At 43.5% G+C, this 16749-nt stretch overlaps 1 protein-coding gene across 2 annotated transcripts in view; it reads left to right on the forward strand.

Moving 5' to 3' along the window:
* LOC134205000 (uncharacterized) overlaps positions 1-16749 on the forward strand; it is a 62626-nt gene that overhangs the window by 16138 nt on the left and 29739 nt on the right. The window contains exon 1 of one of the 2 annotated variants that reach the window (XM_062679850.1): positions 15109-15201. The exons of the other annotated variant lie outside the window; for it this stretch is intronic. The gene's annotated coding sequence lies outside the window, so the exon portion shown is untranslated. Of the gene's footprint in view, positions 1-15108; positions 15202-16749 lie in introns of those variants that run through there. 2 annotated transcript variants of the gene reach the window in all.

A 16749-nucleotide genomic window follows, 5' to 3' on the forward strand; every position in this document is an offset into this window, starting at 1 on the left:
GATCAACATCGTGTGTCGAACAGTGGGATGCAGCGTGTGCCATGCAATATAATCATATTGGAGGGTTCACATTCCAGAGGTACCTTGCTTTGAGCTTTTGTCTTTAAGCTCTCGTAGGCGCGCTATTTATGTGAATCTCAGCAGGGATGCACATATCTAGTGTGTAAAATGGTTTGAATAACTTATACAAGGACTAAACATACCGTCACTTTTTATATTGGGGGGAAATAGGCGAATGCGCATCGATGGGAAAGATAAAAAATATTTTTAATTTGTTTAATTTGAATTAAGTTTTTCAAATGCTTCCTTTATGATATTTTACGGAAATAGTTTGCTTATGGAAGAATTGTGCTAAATATTCATCTTCCCTGGCTACCGTTGAGCACAGAAGCTAGTGTGCTGCCCGTTTGTTAAATCAACCAGCAATCCACCCACCAGAACTTGGGAGGCAAATCATCATCCTTTCGGATTGTTCGCTATCACTGCCAATTTTGCACCACCTGCCTGACTGCCTACCGGCTTTACAGGATGAGTGAGTGCGGTCACCATGGAAACGTTTAATTTTAAACTTTTGCTGGTATGTACATAAATAATAAGTTCTCGTTTGGCTCAATGTGTGGCACTGCAGCAGCAGCGATGGACCGGTGTGGCAGGTCCCCGGGTCCAACTGTCAGCCGATATGTCATTCAATGCTGTTGTGTGTATGCTTTGCAACAGCGGCTGCATGCCCGATGCACACTGCACATATGTAGCCTGCATCTCACACGAACATTGGACGAAAATGGATGAAAGAATTTATTTATGTAGGTATTTTCCGCTGCGCTCCTTTGTGTCCCGACGAGAGCTCACCAGAACCACTTTCTGCTGCAGAATTTTGCATTGGCAATATGCACATGCACACATACGTTTACCCACACGTATAACATATATAACACACATACAGACGAAGAGATCGGCAGTCAGGTCAAATCATGTGCATCGGCACGCCATGGAGACAAGAGAGAGGACCAAAATAAAAAAAGAATCAGCAGCTTATGTAGACGAGCTTCAGTTTTGCATATACACATCCACCTAGATATAGAATGCGACTCGAATGGATCTGGTGGTTTCGATCCCCATCCTCCCGATAATCCCTCTTTCCTGCCGATTTTCCCATAATCCTGTCAGCCCCTCCGAAGGCCCCGCGGGTTTGGCGGTTGATGCGGATGATCCGTTCCCAGGAAGTGTGCACCGCACACTGAACGAACTGAGAAGCAACGGAATGGAATTGCACTTCAAATATTAACAACCGTCGTCCTCGATTCCGAAATTCGGAGAGGAACATCATCGCCATCGTCGTCAACATCTTTCTCCACGCTATGGGGGATTCTTTCGTAAACTATTAGGTGCGGAATCGGCAACCACGTGATTCCCGAAAGTCTTCACGGAATTCGATTATGCTCCCAGTTGAAAGCTTTAGCATAGTTATTCGTGTACACTGTGCCACCAAAGTACTCTTTAATGGGTAAAAAAGTACCCATTATGAAGTTAAATAGTTCAACTCATTAAAAGAGTAAACGTCGTTTACTCATTAATGAGTAAACCAATCATACGTCAAATTAACGAGTATTTTTTACCCACTATTGATCAACAGTTTACAAGGACAATGTGTACAATTTACCCATTATTGTTTTTAGAAACAGCCATTAGAATTAAACTTTCCATCAATCGAATAGTAAAAGAAATTATTTGTAGGAAATAAATATGATCATAACGTTTATTAAAATTCCAAACGGCATAACATTTATTGTTGATGTGTGTTCGGTTTTCTGCACCGGTAGATAGGGAACTCACTCATCTTTCCAACCGTATATTCTCATGGGAAGAAAACATTCAGATAAGGGGGTTCCTTTTCCGTCTGCGGATCCGGGAGTACCGGGGTACTCTGTTGACCAGTGGAACTCCGGTTCCTCAATCCGGTTCCTTTTTAATCGGCGGATCCAGCGGTTCACGGGTATTACAGTTGCAGAGGCGGAGTCTCATCCTGTCCGGTGATAGATATGGTTTTCTTATGTTCCCCGACGCCAAACCAAAAAGGGAGAAGGCGTTAACTGCAATAACTAAATGATTTAAATAATTTTAATTATGTAATCAAACTAAATTGAGAAAAAACAATACTTACAATTAATCCACACGAAACTGTCTCTGCTTCTCCCAGCATCTTCTCGATTGTTTGGCACAACAATTTTCAAGTAACTTTTCACCCAATAATGGGTAGAAACTTTTAACTTCAAAATGGGATAAAAGTACACATTATCAGAAATTTCAAAGTGCCCATTATTTTAACAGCTCAATACATAATCAAAAAATGGGTCTTTTCAATTCTTTAATGGGTATTGTCGAGTTTACAGTGTATGGGTCCTGCTTCGAGAGATTCCTTGGAGAACGCAGGCGGTGAGCTGAGATGTAGGCATGGGACGGCATTCAGGGTCGCCATGTATGTTTTGGAAATCCGTTTTGCCCGGAATTTGGCGTCGGTTTATGAGTGACGATGATTCAACACGTACAATGAATCATGTTCTGAATATTCACTGTAAAAGCCGTTCACCTATAATGCCACGTTTGTGATTCACATATTCTGCACCCTTATTCTTGTTTACGGGCGAGCGATATTTTCGAACAAATCTAATCGTTCGAATCACTTCCACATTTGGCGTTGCTTGTATAAACGAGAATGTACATCAACTTTCGTTCGGAAGGCCGTTCGAACATAAACAAGAATATACAATTGAATATACGATCTGTTCTAGTCACGTTATAATGCAGCAATAATACTGCAGATTTTTATGATTTCTTTTGAAATGGTGCTTGGAAAAGGACTAACAGTAGACAATGTTGACCAAATAAATTTAAAATTGTACCCATAATCTCCTGCTTATAAGACTTAAGCCTTAGCAAAAGCCATTGGAGCAACAAATACTAAAAATCTATGTAAATTTCAAATATGAGGTTGTAAAGCGAAAAACATGAATAATTACCACCTGTCATAAGACGAGTTTATACAATCCCATTGAATTCCACCACTTAATTGTATCTTGACAGATACGTATTTCGACCTCAAAAGTAAGGCCTCTTTCTATCACTTTTAATCAAAATTTTCCCTCCAAAGTTTTGATATTTTTCTCCATTGGTCTTCGTAAATTTTACAATTGTTTCGAAATCATGGCAATTCCGACACAAACATGGCATCGAAGAACTAACTTTCGTAGTTCTGTAACGACGATTGAATTTAAAAACTATTCAAGCGAAGAGAAAACTTAAATGTTGACCTGAAACTCGCTTTGATGGAAGCCCGTGTATCGAATAACGAAACCATTATTGAATGTTGATGAACCGCAAACACTAATTAAATTTCTTTCTGCCGACTGCACAAAGCAGATCAAAACGATCCGGACTACAAGAACATTCTGCTCGTCTTACGATTGCAACGATCACACGATTGCAACCAAAACCCAATCTTGACTAATCCTGAGGCAAAACTCAATCTTGACACTAACTAAATATTCAGTCTAAAAAATGCGTGACAGTAATAAATAACATTCTGAGCGCTGGCTAAAAACAGTCGTAGAGCGTGCTGGAAGTTTTGTATTTGATGGCATAATGATGCTTTGTACGAGGGTGGTGGAGGTTAAGCGATACAATCAACCATCTTTGAAAAAATCCAAATCCAATCCAAATTCAGTCCACCCAAATTCAATCCATCACAATGCAATCCCAATCCAATCCGTATCCAATCCAAATCCGTTCCATATGCAATTCAAATTCAATCCAAACCTAATCCAAGTCCAAATCTAATCCAAAATAAATCCACATCTAATCCAAATTCAATCCTTATCCAATCTAATCCGAATCCAATTCAAATCCTTTTCAATTACAATCCAAATCTAATCTGTAGGGATGGAGCAGCAGCTGGGATGGCTGATTCGGATGCATTCGGATGCATTCAATCCAAATCCAATCCAAATCCAAATTCAATCGATTTCGACAAATTCAAATTCAATCCAAATATAATCCAAATTCAATCCAAATCCAATCCAAATCTAATCCAAATTCAATCCAATTCAAATCCAATCCAGATCAAAATCTAATCCAAATACAATCCAATCGAAATCACATTCAAATTCATTCCAATTCTAATCCAAATTCAATCCAAATCTAATGCAAATCCAATCCAAATTCAATCCTAATCGAATCCAAATCCAATTCAAATTCAACTGCGAGTGCGTTCCGAATGCTGGTCAGAAGCACAGAAAACGTTGTTCGGAAAGGAATTCAACCAAAATTGTGTGAGAATCGTGAATGGTCGGTCCAAAGCCTGTTTTTTTCTTATCTTGGGAACATCGTCGAATGCCTCAGTAGTTGTAGCTTCGTAGCTGTTGAGTAAAAGAGGTCCTCCATCTGCAGCCCCAATCTTCCCAGATGGTCTTCCTAATCCAGGTCAGTGTTTCCGCCAAGGGGACAGTCTTTGCGAAGCGCAGGCCTTGATGATCACCCCCAACGAGGAGGTCAACAGTTGTGTTACCAGGAACTCAGGGAAACGTCGTAATGTGGCGCATATTAGCTAGAATGCTCTGGATCCATGAACACTCAGGCTGCTCACTTTTCAACAATAAAATAACACAGGCTGAGTCTATGAGGACTAAAATTGGCCTTCTCGATGGATACATCGCGGCGATAGAAGCCGCTGTGACTGCAGCATAGAAGATGTTAAAGTCCGGTTACCCCAATTCCAACTCCACGGCTTGAAATCGGCTCATCCGTTAACCTGCGTAACAGTTGTCACAAACCTACAAGCCAACGAACGCACTTGCTGGCGGTCACAGGAAACCCAAGCGAGGGTACTGCGAATTGCGCCCTTATCCGACTACGTCCGAGTATTTCTCCGACGACGACCAATAAGATGTGTTCGGTGTTAATGAAGACATGCTGAGTGACAGAATACGGAAATCTCAATCCATAGCGACTAGAGAAGGGATGACCGCCAGTATCGACCCTTGGGGGACACATGTTACATGGTTTCCGATAAGTACTTGGAAAGAACGTCCCATGAAGAAGATTTGGCTAAATACCAAAATGTTACCAAAAGACCCCCAATCTGCTGAAGTTCTGAAGGCGTCCAGGTGCGATTGAACTCCTTCAAAATATCAAGGTAAACCAGGTTGGCGTGTTTTCCCTGCTCGAAGGTCACCAGACTGGCAAAGTACAAACCCGTTCCGTGCCTAGGGTGGGTTGTCAGAATCCTAATCTTCCACCAGCTTTTAGTTTCTCTCATAGTCGACGGTCCACAAAATTGGCCTTATTTGGATGAATCTCGGGAGGCAACGTTTTTTTTTTTTAAATGGACATACGAGACTGAGCCACCACCTTACTATATTTTCCCCCAATTGAAGATTGTTGTTCTATTAACCTTGGATCTATAAATCGTAACAAAATCTTTAGTAATTCTCATTTGACCAAAAATCACGACTCCCGTTCTTCTTAGGCTGAATCAACCAGTGGAAAGATTTGTCGTACCAGTGTGTACTCGTTTATAATTCGATGACACTTTTCTGAGCTCGCCATTGAACCGCTTAACAAGGTAGGTAGGTTGATGGAAAACTTTCCCGATATCATCGTTGTCGTTTTTTCGGGGTGACAACAACAACAGAAAACCGTAGTCATCAGCTGGCAGTTTTGATTCGAGACGATGAGAGTTTTCACAGTTTGCCCACCCTCTTCCACCCCACCCGCGTCAAGCACGCGACTTTCCAGCGCCGTCCGCCTGCGAGTAAGGAACCTGTTGATTTATAAAATAAATACCACAATAAAATAAAATATTATGAAAGCATGATTCTCCCGTTTGCAGTAGACATCGACGCTCTCTCATCATGCGGTATGCTTGCAATATAGCAGCCGAGTTCTTTTTTTCCTCATATTTCGGGGTTGTCGTGCCTGTCGCGTGTGGGGATAAAAGAAAACGAGAGCGAAAACTTAGATTTTATGTATAAAATTTTGCAAACCTCTTTTTCGTGTAGTGCACGACAGCACGCGCGCCCTTGCTCCCAACGGATAGACCCAAAAACCCGCACATCCAGTGTGTGTTTTATACATAAACGCCATGACGTACCATAGATGGCACTGGAGTATACGGCGCGTATTATTCTCAACGCTTACTACGTGTGAGTATACACAAAAGCGGAGCAAGAAACATACAAGTTCGTTGCAAGATGCATCCGCAGCTGCCATGGACTGCTGCAGCAAGTTCGATGCACCGGTTTCACTCCTCTAAGAATTGGGTCAGAGCGCTCGAACTTTTCGGTCCCACGAATCACCTGCTGTGGTGCTGCCCGGGAAGGGCGCCAACGCGACGCACTTCCACCCAAACCAACCCGGCTAGAGATGCGTGGCGATTGCATTGCAGAATCACAGAAAACCTTCATCCTCCACATCCCTGCCCTGCTGTCTCGCTCATTATGCGTGCGTAATTGAGGGTAAATAGAGGAAGTAAAAGGCGGAAAAATTTAACTGAGAGAAATAAATAATAACACGTGGTCAAGGCTCCGCCGGAGCTTGGAGTTCTTTTAAAAAGCGGCCGTCGTCGTCGGTCGGTGATTCTCTTCTCTCTCGTCGCCGCTTGAAGGAGGAAAACTTTCAAGTTTTCAGTGTTGTGTGAAATGCACACACAAATTCCAATTCACAGTCCACTGGCGGCAGTCTGCTGGACCCAACACGCAATTAGATTCGAGAGAATCGATTGGACGCCGTCTTCCGCCGTCGCCGTTTCCAATTGAGCTTGGTGCAGCTCAACCTACTACACGGTCGGCATCCTTGTTGGTGCCCCAGAAGGACACGCTTACAGCCAGGACAAAGACCGGTTGCTCGTTATCAAATCTGCCGCCGCTGCCCGAGCCGAAGCTGAACGCTGATGATGTTAATGGGAAACGCCAAGCAGGACGGGCAACGTGCGGGCGGCATTGGCAATAAATCATTCAAACGGCGGGCACACAACGGCTTTCCACGGATTCACTGGAAGCTCATTTTGGTGCGTTTTGGTTGGGCTCATCAGCTAGAGTTTTCCCAGAGACTAAGGCGGTAATGGGGTGACACGTAGGCGTAGGAAGGCGGAATACTTTTCGAAGTTTTCGCAGTGATTTGAAATTGTTTCAAACTTTTAGGCGAATTTGATACAAGTTTAATTTATTCGGTATTTGGTAAATCATAATTGGATATTTTGACATAAAATCATAATTGTATGGAATACTTCGGTAACGAAGTATTGCATACATATAGTTGTTAAGAGAATTATTTACCGTAGTTATTCTTTTACACACGATGATCATTGATCACATGTGTTAATAAACCTTAAAATTCTGATGATCGTTTAAATGATTTTCAACTCAACTTTATGCTACAATTAAGCAACGGTTAATCCCCATCACACCCTCCCGAAGACCACCCATGCCTGCCGACGGGTGGAATGTGACGTCCGTGCGAATCCTACGCACTCGTCCTTTATCTACGTTCCGTTGAACATACCCTGGCTATCTACTTCACACCGCTAGTTCTACCTATGTATGTATGTGGAACACTCGAACTCGAGCAACCGTTTCTCAATGCTGTCAACTGTGAGAAGTGATTGCCCTGTGTAAAAGCCACCCACAACCACCCACTATCGTGTGGTAGTCGGGTCGATTGGGAATAGCCAGAAAAAGCTCCCACGCCAGCCCGTTCCTCCAAACCTAGCGGCAACTGGCTTTATCAGTCTGAAAGTCCTCGGTGTCTCACATAGAAGCCTATGTGCCACACACACGTACGTGCCGTGTCCTTTTCCACCCCCTGGCTGTTCGAGCTTATGTAGGTATTTACACGCTACCACAGGGGGTGGTAAATGGAAAACTCATTTCGCCGTGCGACCTGTTTCTCTATGTACCACATAAAGCTCTCGTAACCAGCAACGGCCCATGCAGCACCATCAGCAGCAACATTTCCCTTCGAACCGTCCTTGTGCCACTTCTTTGCCTCCTATGATCCCGATAAAATGATTTGTTCTTACTGCTGCTGCTGCACACATAGCTTTCCATTTACCGCCATTATATACCACCCATTTAACTATCTACTTGCGAGTAAGTATCTGTATACAACCATCGACGTTGCGAGAAGTCCCCATCCTGCAATGAGCTCGAATAGTGAGAGAACGAGAGCACTCGCCGCGCTACCTCCCTGCTTCTCTACGTCTTCGACCGTCGTCGCATCCTCAATGCTGCTGTGGTTTTCCCTTCGGAAGCTTGTTTATGTGCTCGCTTCCTTTGTGTACATGAACTCTCCTCACTCACGCGGATATCGCCCACAATAATGTTCTGAAGTTGACCGTAGCCATGGCAACGATAGATGAACGCTGCTGCGGCTATGTTCGCAGAAGAAGCAGCAGCACAAAAGCTTTGTGCGATGAGCTTGTTCTGCTGATATCCACCGTTCACCACCTCCGCACCGTTGCGCCGTTGCGGCCGAGTGGGTGGTGTTCTGAATATGAATCAAGTTATGGGACTACCGTTTTTCCAATTTTGAACGAAGGGTTTTGTCTCCGTTCAATTTCGAGAGGCAAAGTTCAGTGGAATCATTGAAAGGTCTGGGGAAGCTGAACCCAAAATTCAAACCAACTCTGGTAGTGAGAAAAGTTCAAATTCACCGAAAGGAGATTAGTTCTCCTCACCCGGCAATCAGGATGTGCTTTTTTATGAACGAGCAATCTGACTCTACCAGCACATGGGGTGGTCGGTGGTTTTGCCCTACATACCCTCCCCCGATGTGACATCCCTTGCCGAATGGCTTCTCAGATTTATATCCCCTGTGGTAACAATGCTGGAGTAGAAGGAAGAAAATCGCATGTCGTAAAACCTGCGTAGCCCGATTGTCTGCTAAACCAACACGCATCCATCCGTCGTCCGTTGCGTCCTTGCTCATGACCTCCATTATAATAAATACAGTAGGCTAAACAAACCTACCTTCGACGGCAGTCCCTCCCACTCCCCTCGCATGAACATACCTTTCACCCGAATCGAATCGATGACGATTTGCGCGCCACCCGTCGTGGTCGTCGTCGTCGTCGTTATCGATGAATTAGAATATACAAACAAACGGCTGCTTCGATTGGATTGGCTGGTGTCGTGCAACTTCTCGGAACTCGGCGTCGTCGTTGCACCGCTAACGACGTTGCTAGTCGTCGGCAACGAGAGTTGTCCGTCGCGAGAGTAACTCGACACACAATCCTTTCACTCTCGATTCGCGGTACATTTTCAGCAATAAAGGGAATGATAACGATACCGGCGAAAACGACAACGAAGATGACTTCTCTCCGGAACGCGGTGGCGCGGCGGTCGGTCGGTCGGGTGGAATTAAATTTTAATAACATAAATAATAAACAGAACGTAGAAACCGCGTGCTAGCATCAGGTACGTGTTGTCCAACGTCAGACCTATAGGCCGTAAGATACCCATTTGTTGGAGCACGGGCCATGCTTGCCGCCGTCGTTTATTTTCCCGTCATTATTCGCCCAGACCAGCATGTGTTTTGTCGTTATCTTTCGAGGGTACGTGGTTTGTATATGCTTGTGTCGCGTCCCGAGGAGCGTGATTTTTCAAAGTGTATAATCGCCTATGCAACAGGTGCTGCTCCTCGTAGTCACTTTACTGTAGCTTGGCAAATGGAATAGCGGGATTCGATTGAACTAATCTAATCCAGCAGGATAACGGATGGGCATGTGGGAATGCATTGGAATCAAATCTGGTACAACATAGAATGAGAATTGAAATGTTTGCTGTTTTGATATGGAAGACACATGTATAGTATCGATTATCATGCGTGATAACTATAACAAGCTTTTTATTCATTTGTTATAACTTTTTTATTGAATTGTATTATTGAAAAAGCCACGAAGCGGATTGAGAATTTTGCGGCAGTCTTAATATCAAAACGTGTTGCCAAACAACAGTAAAGTGCAAAAAGTGCTAATCTTTTCTAGAACATAAGAAATTAACATCTTCCTTGGTATGTTACGACAGATTTATTGATTCATCGGGGTTCATTCGATGGAACAAGTCAAATATCAAATCTGACATTTGAATGGTATAATTTGATCGTTCACGCATTGGAACCTGTTGCTTCCTCTATCAAATAACGAATCTGTTAAGGCAGTTGTTGTTACAGTTACCACATCGTTTCTTCAGAACAAATCAGGAATTTTATCGCATTTTTTTATTCAAATCATGTAGCAGCCAGAATCTACCTTCTCTAAAGTTCTAAATCAAAATCATTAAATATTTATGTGCTACACATTTAATTCATTTTTAAAAACTACCACGGCAAATATTTTGGATTACTTCCGGTCCGCGAGTGTGATGAGTGTGCACAAAAGCACGAACTCGGGCTTTCATGAATACATGCTTAAATTTCGCCAATTTAGTGACATTAATTCTTGTCCATCGAATCACGCATCGCGCGGAAACCACCGAAACCACGAAGCCTATTAGTTGCGCGGCGCATGGACCGGTCAGCAGACGGTGATTCAAGGCTCGGCCTTCCCCAAAATACTCAGTCAACAGCAGCGGGGCGAACTTAGATACTGTGCGATTGCCACCGTGACCGCTGTAGTCATCGCGATCAGTCATCGTGTACAAAGGCAGTCGCGACTCAAGACGGAACGAGCAGAATGTATCAGCAAATTGCGAATAAAAATCCCTGTCACTTTTGCTGTGAGTTGCGCCGACTGATGAAGCAACATGCGACCGACCTAGATCAAAATGTGGTCAAAGTGAACATCGAACTAAATTTTACGTTTTACAACTTTTATTTTTGGAGATTTGTGAATATGAAAATATGAGATCAGCTTATTCTTAAGTAGGTTGAGTACCTTAAAATGTTTTCAACATTTATGACTGAACAATTTTCCACTGAATTCCCTGACGAAGTCCAATTTTGTCCATCAGATCGGTCTCGAGTGCATCGCTGCATCGCGCTTAAGCCCCGTTCGCAGAAAAATGAGTCGACGGAAATGCCATCACCTCCGTACGTCAGCGTCATTTCGTTCGTCGTCCGTTTGTCGGGTCCAAGCACACTACACAAGACACAATTCAACGAACCAGCAGTGGTGGTTCAACCTTCGCGCGCGGATTGCTGCTGTGAAGGAAATTATCGTCATCTGTTCCTCCGTCCTCCCGGCCATCCGCCGTTCGATCCGTTCCATCGTTGTTGCCGCTATGGTGGCGGCACCTCAACCTACAAAAATGATTGAGCGCAGCCAACAAACTATACAAAACACAATCAAGCCCTGTGTGGTGGCGGCGGTGGCAGCGGCGCGGGCTACAGAAACGACGGCGATGGGTCATTTTTTCTCCTTTTGCCTCATTCCGCGTCCGCGGTCTCCTCCTCGGGGCAACTATGGGTGTCCAGTGGCACCCGGTCCGGAGCTTTCGGTGCTCTTCTCGAATGTGCACCGTAGCACCACTGTAGACTGTGGAGTACCATGGCACTCGGGCTCGGCTGTGTGGCGATCATTATGATGAGGTGCACGGGGCGGTGCTATGCCCCATTCGATGCCGCAACCTCCTTGATGAACGTTGCGGTATAATGGTTTGAAGTTATGCCAAGTTTCTCATAGCAGACGAAACAGTGCGCAAAGCAGAAGCTGAAAAATTAGGAGAAGCGCTCCAACACTGGACAGAGCGAGTAAGCGCGGAGGTGGCAGCGGCGGCGGCCGCAATAACAGGCGAAGCTCAGTAAAAAGCACGCGGAGAAAACAGAGACCCAAACGAAAAACATCAATTTACCAAGAGAATATGATTACGGTTGGGTTGGGCTGCGGGCAGGGCCACGCGAGGCAACGCACTGTTGAGCGAAAGGGGCACAAAAAATAATACAACTTTTATATAATTCTTATAAATATCTTTTTTCGCCGTTTTGCTTTGTGTCCTTTCATGTTTGGTCATATCGCAGTGACGTTGGTGTCGAGGCCCGTCACCGATCTCAGAATGTTTCTGTTGTTATCAATTTGGCGCGTACTGACTGCTCGATAGGTGTTAATTGCTAATTGAAAGACGGGAACGTCAAAGTTTGATTACATGCACGTTTTCATTGTAACGAACTTTTGTTTTCAAAATTATATTGTCTTACAAAACGAACGCGCGTAAATTTAAAAAAAATAGGTTGACGCTTGGACACAACAGATTTAGAAAATTTTATCATATATTGATAGGGCTATCATCGGTTCTTGTACCATTTTTGGGAATGGGTCATTCGTCAGCTATTATTACTGTATGAAACATCCTTCCAGTTGAATAGTTACGGCTCCGTTATGCCTATTGGCACTTGAGCCTCCTGAACAATTAATCATTTGATCAAATATAATAACAACAGTTCACGCATTAATGTCTTATTAGAATTTAAAACAATCCATATAAAGGATCATTCTGGCCCAATGAATTCCGACATATCCCTCGACCAGGGGGACTTTTGTCGTCGCTCTCTACTTTATGACCGAGTCAAGAAAAGGAGGTTACCATCGTACGGCCATTGCCGGTGCTGTCAACAAACAAGTCACGCGTCAGCTTGTGCACCACCACCATTATCTGCTGATCACCCTAGTCCCTCGACTGTGCTGGCTCTGGCTGGTAGTGCGAGTTTCTTTTTCGTAATCTACCCACTGCCAGAAGCAGGGCAGCAAAAAATCCATTCCAACGATTCCAACCAACGAGCAGCTCAGCACATAGCACCGTATGTATTCCACGAAGGGTTAGGTGCCAATTCTGCAACACGACGGTTTTCTTTGTCGTAAACTGCCTCAAAATATGCTTTTAGTTTGAATTGGAAATTTTTTATACGAACATGCGTTGACATTTGTAAAAAGTGTATAAGTTTGATAGCGAAATCAACATTCTGGTGGTATGACATTAGAATTATAAGAATTACGACGAATTGGAACGCTACCCTACGACAAAAAGCCCCTGAAGGTGGTGAAACTTTGCTGTGCTGTGTGCTCATTCGTTCGGTCGGTCCCGTCCCGATGAAAAGTCTCACCGAGCACATAACACAGCAGCAGCGGCACCGCGCTCGATGGTGTCGGTGCTTCATCAGATTACGTACCTCTCTATAGAGGCAGCTCGCAGCAACACACAACATCCAGTCAGCCAGCAAGCGAATGAACGGCGACGAGGTTACCGCCGTTCTCCGCTCCCCATACCCACACGGTACTGCTATACCGCCAGCCCAGCGTCAGTGTTCACATTTCCCAACCCACTATCAACCACGCGCACCGTTTGCCTTGATGGTTGCTCGTTTCCCTCTTCTTCGCTTCGTTCGCTGTCGCCGTTCATTGCCTACTGTGTGTGATGCTTGATGTGTTTTCTGCTTACTTGCTTCATCCGTTTGTTGCCCGCTGGTAGGTTGCTTGGTGATTCGCTAACTTGGTCGGCGTTCAGCTCTCTTTCGAACCGCTCAAAATAATATTTTAATAACATCACGCGAACGGTCGAGGAATTCGACCACGTTTTGCTTTGTGTGGTGCGCACTAAAGCGCACTTCGGCTCCCGATCGGGTCGACCTCGGGTTGTTGAATCCGCTTTCTAGCGAATCTAGCGCTATACACAATATCGATTCGAGAGCCCCCGCGCGTCCGTCTCGAGCGCGTATTGCGACGTCCCTTCTACGGGAAGAAGCAAAATATCGTATTAGACTGCTTTCGTATGAATTTGATTTCATTTGCGCTGCGATGCGACAAGCTCTTTCTCCCGTGGAACCTGATGGAATGAAATGACTTGTTGGATTGATATGAGTTTCGAGTTTTTCTTGTTCTTTTGATTGAGAATGATGCGTATTTGATGCGCGTGGTGTTATCATTCGGGAATACGCTCTCTCGCTGTTGTCATAACATTGCCGCTTCTTCATTCATCTATATTTTTCAGTATCTATTTCTTTATTGATAGACCAAATAAATGTCTACTAGGCAAATAATTGTCTCGCGGAATATATCCAAATCTTTTTTGTGTACTAATCAAAATTTTCATAAAAACTTTTGAATCAAAAAGAAGCGTTTATGCACTTCATAATATTTTTGATTGTCCGTCGCGGTCATAGAAGTCAAATCACACTTAGTCCAGAGGCCACATGCTACATATGACCGCAAAACAATCACGCTCAACCCGTTGTTGTAGGTGACACTTTTAGACAACGGTCAGCTACGGGCACCACCGGCTGAAACTTGCCAATTTATTGATTTTGGCCATCTTCTGCCAGCTCTGGCAGCTAGCCTGTGTACATGGTGACCACCTCCACATACCAGTGTTGCCAATTAGCTCGGTTCGCAACGCCTCCTGCCTTATCATCGGTTACATGACATTTTAAAAGTGGAATTTTCCTAGCAACCAGCCAACAACGAACGGTGCTTCTGTGGGTGATGAGTACATAAGCTCGTTCAGTTCTGCTAGGTAGCTTTATGTAACCCACCACCGGCCGACCAGGCAGGGACATAGAGGACAAACGTGCTCCTGCTACTGGGAACGGCTGCTGGGGATGGTGTGGTGATTCTTACGGCGACGAGGTCGGTTGTTCTCTGCCACCAGCAGGATGTGGCACGGCAATGCGCATGCCCCGCATGGCTTATTGTTATAGTCACCCGTATAAACGTTATTTTTCGATCCTGTCATCCCCCTGGGTCGCCTGCTGCCACCCAGCCTCCTCGTTTCCATCGCCTCCGTTCCGGGCGTTTGTGCACCGCAAAGTGTTCTTCTCATTTAGGTAATGGATTTTCGAAAAATGAATTTTTTATTATAACAAAATAATTATTATATATAACGGTTTTATGTTGACGTTTCTGGCGAAGGGCCGAGAGGGGGCGATGCGTGGGTCAATCGGGTGGGTGGTACCGGGAATTGCCTCGGCAGCCTCACCGCGCGGATTGTCTGTGCGTCACACACGCACTTTCGGGTGGCAATATCCTGGAATTGCCCTGTTTTATTATATTTTGTTGAAGCGTTACGGCGATGGAAAATGTGGCATAAAAATTAATGTTATTTTTTCTTGTCTTCTTTTTTTTCGTTCCAGGTACGGTGTACTGGTTTCAACTGTTTTACAATTAAACAGGCGTTTCTTTTTTGCTGTGCAGTTGTTGTATTACTTTAATGCTCGATTACCAAGGTGAGATTCCGTCCCAAAGGACTATTAAATGCGAAACAGTTGCGGTAAGCGGGAACCGGGACACTTTAAAGTTGCGATTGGTATTTAAAATCTTGTTCCTGTTGCTCTATTGGACTAGTATTTAAAACAAATAATATTATTCTTGAAGCTGAGTTTTGGGAAATGTCACGAGCTTGCTATTGATGATTTTCCAACAACTTTTTTTTTTAAATTTAACAATTCGGAAATTTTGATGAACATGCAATGTTAAGCGTAAAAAATCTTGGAAGTTTGTCCAACAATTCATTGTTCTAAAGTGTGAGACATGATTGCAACATAAAAAAAATGTCACGGAATGTCATGACATTAATGTCATTTGACACCAACTTAGCTCGCAAGTTTCAGACTTAGAGCAACGACTTGTTAGAAAAAGTTAAACAATGCGGTTGACCGATTTTATACAAAACCAAATTTGAAACACACACACTCATTTTCTTAAGAAAATGATTATAGAGCGATTAGAGAACTCGTTGGAAAAGGGGGAAGTGGGGCTGGCACAGTAAATCTTTGGAAAACAAACAATTCAGTATAATTTGTTTACACATTGGACGATTTCAACAAATTTTGAAACATATATTTTCTGTCTTAAGGAGAGTGGGTGGAAGGGTGATAGGGCCAAGGGGGAAGAGAATCCTTAAGAAACTAATACTTTTGAATGACTTTTTAACGTAAATGTAGGTTTTTACCGAATTTGAAGAACGTATTCTCTGCGTTACTGAACGTCTCTACGCCTTCACGTACGTGAAGGTCATTTGGAAAAAGGAGAGGTTGTCTGGGAAGGGGGAATATGGTTTAGGGAATGAAGAATTCAATAGCACATCGGGAACTCTTAACCGATTTACACCAAAATTTGGGATACATATTCTCCATACTGATGAGATGAATATAGAACGGATAGAACAGTCATTGGGAAATGAGGGAGTTGTCGGATGGGCGAGATGATTCTCAAGTTTGTTAGGCTTAATTCAAATTCCTCATTCTTCGGTTTATAAATTCTCTATTCATGAATTGATCACTTCTTTTGCTCATACGAGATTCTTTGGAACTGTACAGATCCTCAAAAAACCAATTCTCGAAACCATTTCGAAAATGACGATTCTGTGAACACTACGTTTTCCTAAAACTGACATTACCCCGAATTTGATATTTTCACGAAAAATATATTTCTTCGGAAATAGCCATTATACATTTTACTTATTATTATATTTCCACGAAAAGGACACTTCCCAGAAAATTATGTTTCTCCGAACATGGCATTTCCCCGAAAAAGACATTACCTTGAATATGATAATTTCGTGAAAATAATATTCCTCCGCATATGGCATTTCGCCAAAAATGACATTTCCCGGAATATGAAATTTTCTCGAAAATGACATTAACGCGGAAATGATATTTCACCCAGAATTATATTTTGCCGAAATGACAGTTCTCGAAATATTGACGTTTTTCTCTCCCATAATAATGACATTACCACGAATAGAGTACTGCATGATGACAGTTTGACAGTTC

This window comes from Armigeres subalbatus, chromosome 1, assembly GCF_024139115.2.
Source record: "Armigeres subalbatus isolate Guangzhou_Male chromosome 1, GZ_Asu_2, whole genome shotgun sequence".
In the NCBI taxonomy this organism is placed as follows: domain Eukaryota; kingdom Metazoa; phylum Arthropoda; class Insecta; order Diptera; family Culicidae; genus Armigeres; species Armigeres subalbatus.